The sequence below is a fragment of the Diadema antillarum genome, unplaced genomic scaffold (genome assembly GCF_040938485.1).
Source record: "Diadema antillarum isolate AM-2024a unplaced genomic scaffold, OU_Dant_1.0 seq00001781_RagTag, whole genome shotgun sequence".
Taxonomy (NCBI): Eukaryota; Metazoa; Echinodermata; class Echinoidea; order Diadematoida; family Diadematidae; genus Diadema; species Diadema antillarum.
The window spans coordinates 524,465-529,464 of NW_027272459.1; positions in this window are offsets into that span (position 1 = coordinate 524,465).

Consider the following 5,000-nt stretch of genomic DNA (forward strand, 5'->3'; position numbering starts at 1 on the left):
ACCAGATGGTTACAAATTTGACATCGTGGTTTGTCGCACCTCTTGTTACCTTTTGGGGTTGCAGGTTTTGGTAACTCACTCTGCACCAGAAGTGATCTCAAGTTGGGCGGTTGTCTATATATATCTATATATATCTATATATATATAGATATATATAGAAAAAAAAAATATATATATATATATATAGATATATATAGATATATATATATATATAGATACTCTCCACCCCAAAAAGGAACATGCGCATAAAGGGTTGAAAGGTTGGTCCGTCGGGTAATCAAGCTTGGGTCTGCCTGAAGCGCTATGACGTCTCCATGGCAGAGAGTTCCTTGCCAAAGACCTGGGTTCGATTCCCGGAAGAGACCAATTTTTACAACTCTTGCACTTTTCCGAAAAGGAGGATCATTGAGAGGAATAATGATGTCAAAGCTACACACCAATTTCTCCTTCCTTTCTCATATCTCGCTATATCTATATATATATATATATATGTGTGTGTGTGTGTGTGTGTGTGTGTATGTGTGTATGTATGTATATATACATATACATATATAAATGTAACATGATTTTTATGTGGCCCAATGCTTGTTTTTTTTTATGCCTCCACCACGAAGTGGTGCCGGAGGCATTATGTTTTCGGGTTGTCCGTGCGTCTGTACGTACGTCCGTCCGCATTTGTTTACGCGATAACTTTAGTAATATTGACTGGAATTTTACCAAACTTGGTCCAAGTATAAAGTATGGTGGGGCAATTACTTGATTAGATTTTGGGTGAAATTGGCTGAAGGCCAAAGGTCAAGATCAAATCATGAAATCGTATCCGTTTTCACGATTTACGCGATAACTCAAGACTGGATCAAGCAAATTTCACCAAATTTTGTCAGAGGATGATGTATGATGGGACAATTACTTGATTAGTTTTTGAGTGAAATCGGACAGTGGTCAAAGTCAAAGATCAAGGTCAAATCCTGAAATTTATCTGTTTACGTGATAATTCAAAACTGGATGAAACAACTTTCACTAAACTTGGTTCAAGGATGATGTACGATGGGGCAATTAGTTGAGCAGTTTTTTAGTGAAATTGACAGGAGGTCAAAGGTGAAAAGCTCAAGGTCAAATGCTAAAAATATTGCTATTTTCCCCATATCTATGCAATGCCTAAAGGTATTTTCTTGAAACTTAGTGTAGACATGTACTACTGCATAAAGATTCTCCAGAGAGAGTTTCATAAGGTCAAAGGTCAAAAGGTCAATGGTCACATGAAAATGTTACAAATTCACTTTTCTCACAAATGGTTCAATGTATCTTCATGGAATTTGGTACATGCGCATGTACTGACTGGCAGGGATTATCTAGGGAATTTAGGGGTCGTGGGTCAACAGTCAGGGGTCAAAGGTCAAGGTCAACTCCTCAAAATTTTACTATTTCCCTCATATACTAGTATATGCAATGCTTGCAGGATTATTTTTAAAACTTGATATATACATGTATTACCTAATAGAGATTCTCTGAGAAATTTCCTGCCAGAAGGTCAAAGGTCAAAGGTTAAGGGTCAAAGGCCAGGCTTAAATGCAAAAAAAATCTGTTTTATACTGTAATTAGACTCTTTCTTCATACCTTGAAAATTACTCAATGCATAAACTTATAAAAGGTCGGTCAAAAGTCAAGTACAAATCCTCAATTCCCCAAATACATGTACCTGCACTCTTAGACAATTATAGCAAACCTAGTTCAAGGAAAGTGAACATTCAAGACATTTCTGACAAACCTGTCATATCAGTATTTTGCCAGTTACTGTAAAAGTGGAAATTTTCGCGGTGTTCAAATTTTCGCGCATTTCGCGCAACCAAAAACTAGCGCGAAAATAAAAGCACGCAAATATTTTTGCTTGCCATATGTGCCTGTGCGTGCTGTCTTGATTCCGCTGAATTAAAAACACGCGAAACTCTTCCGACCCGGCCAAGCGCGAAAAATTAGTCACGCGAAAATATCCACTTTTACAGTATGTGAAACTGTCATCACACATTGTGAAGACATTGTACTATACATCTATTGGGAGAATCATGCATTATGGCGGAGGCATCAGTCGCCATAGCGACATTCCTAGTTGTTTTTGTTTTTTAGGGGAAGAGTTTGCTGTACTTGTGATGATACAGATAGGAAAAACTGGAAATATGTTCTAGCAAACAGACCTAGAACAAACAGAATTTGTAAATAAATTGCCCTCAGTAATTCATAACATGAGAAAGTAATGATATTTGTTTATGGGGAAGTTTTTCCATTACTGATTATTTTGACAAATAGATAAATAGATAGATAGATAGATATTCATTTATTTCCTCAAAACAAAAAGGTACATCAACACACAAAAAAAAGAGGCCAGGTTCATTATATTTTATAATGACCAGATAAAAAATGCAATCCCATTGGTGTTTGCAGCAAAATGAAGTAAAAAACATGCTTTTGGTTATCGATATAGAATTTATGCTCATTTATCCACTATTGGTCATTATTGTCCTGTCCAGTTACATAACAAACTAGAAAAGCCCTCGGAGAGCACAGGCCTCCGCCAAGCCAGCAACTCATATCCTAAATTTCATGCATGCAATTTCCCAAAATAGAAGCCTTTTGTTTACATCATTGCACAGCGCCTTGCCCAAGTAGAGTGGGCGCTTTAGTGCGCGTATGTAAACCTCCAGTACACGCAACTTGAACCCCAAGTTGGTTGACCTTATATGCTAAAAAGACGAAAAATCCTTCAAAAATCCATAAAGATTCCCAGATCACTACCAAAATTGAATGAGTTGTTGCTTGTGTCAATATTGACCTTTTATGCAAGTTTCATTTTAATCCGTATCCAACTTTTTGAGTTATTTTGCAAACAGACAAACCAATGCCAATGATCACTCCAGTAATAACCTCCTCCTTCCTTGGCGGTGGTAAATATCATCGCAAAGGATATTAACGTGTTTTCTTTCTGATTTCGTGTCAAAAAAAAAAAGATTAGGTAATATTCATGTGTAGGTCAGTGGGAGACTAGTGAGACCATGATAGCATCACCTCCCTTTGAGTGTGTTTCTGCTGGACACTTCTTATCACCTCACGTCACCGCAAAGTTTTGTCCCCCACATCACCTTATATTTTACAACTACCCAAACTGTTTCTACTAAAGATGAAAGAAAAAAATATGAATGTTTGGAATAAGAACTTTATATTATGCAAACATAACGGTAAAAGTCTGAAAAATTTCTTGGCAGCACTGTCCATTGTTCTAACTCACTCATGCATGAATTATGAACATTGAGTTGTGAATCAAATGAAAGAAGAGAAGCTTATCTTTCCATTCATGTACATCTGATAAAGAAAATGTATGATTTTAATAGTAAAGAGTTGCATGGAAACTTGGTTTTGTTTTTTCTGGGAATCGATGTAGTTTGCACATAAAATTTGGATATTTCCTGTTTTTTTTTAATCAAAAGCAATTAAGGCCCAGTCTCGTATCTTGATATATCGTAATAACTGATCATTATTCTGAAGTTATTGAGCCAGAAATAACATCATGTTGTACACTTTCATCACAGAAACATTGAATTTTTGTCATTTTCTCTTTACATGATCAATAGAAAACCGTTTATACACTGTATAAATGATGACATCATCAGCTCACTCATTTGCATATTCATATCAACTGTACAAGAACTGTTCTGCAGAAATTAGCAAAACTTCACAAAATCATAACTTCCATCATTTTTATCCGATTTTGATCAAATTTTCACTGTTATGCTTGTAAGATTTTACTCTTTCTTCTCAGACTAACTTATAACAGGACTGGAATTCCTCTTTTAATACTTACTTCATTCATTCAGTCTACATTAACATGGTGTAGGATTACACTTTGATTTTGCTTGGACACCAAAAGTCAATAGACCCTCTGGTAGGCTTTTTATTGTTGTATGTTTTGTCTTTGTTTATTCTTCGATTAGATTAATTTCAAAGGTTAGTCCCTTTAGCCATTTATGCTTCCAAGGAAGAAAACTATCTGTTATACAAATTGGGCCGGATGCATAAACACTAGCAATTGCTTGTGCTAGCCTTTTACTTGAATCCGTACACATAAAAACAAGCAATTGCTTGCGAGCAGCAAGCAATTGCTTAGAGACCAAGCATTTGCTTTAAAACATATGCATAAAACATTCCTTTTGCTTGTTCTTGCTAGTGAATTGCTTACGATTTTCCAAGCTCTGTGAAATGAGCTTGAGCTTTTGCTTAACTGGGACATACCCTTTTAAGTATCATTTTCATTTTCATAAAAGAAAGACCAAACTTGTGCAGGAGTGGTATGAATCTACAAGAAATTACTCCTAAGAAAGGAAGAAACTTTTTTGTTTCAACAACGGGAATGTCCAGTGGATAGCACGCAAAATGTGATGAAAAACAGGTAGGATGTCTGACTTCGGTGGAGAGCAAGGAGACCTCTCTCCACGTGCGACTTGGCAGATCCGGGCTACTATAAGCAGTGATGGGAATCAGCCACTACGTGTGTGTGTATTAGTGTGTCTGTGTGTGCATTATATATGAGTGTCATTTCATAGCTCCCTTTACTATGTCAGGAAATGTTTCCGCACGCACATAACCTTTTAAATACTAACTATACACAGCCCAGTCACTGTATAAATAGCGACAGGGCTGTACCGGAGCAGCCCACAACACAAAGACAGCTCAGCGATGGCTTTACGATCGCTTCGAGTTTTGATACTTGACATCATTTTCTTGCCACCTCAAACTCATTAAATGTAATCTTCATCAATGACTCTACATAGCTATGTTATCGATATTGACATACACATTTCACAACTTACCGAAAATGAAGATTATATGCAGCATGTGCGAACGGTACATCTGATAATCGGGAGTTTACGCGATTGGGAATGCACTTTTAAAGGTCACGCTGTCGACTGTGCTGCTACCAAAGAGCGCACGCATGCAGTAGACCACTGCAC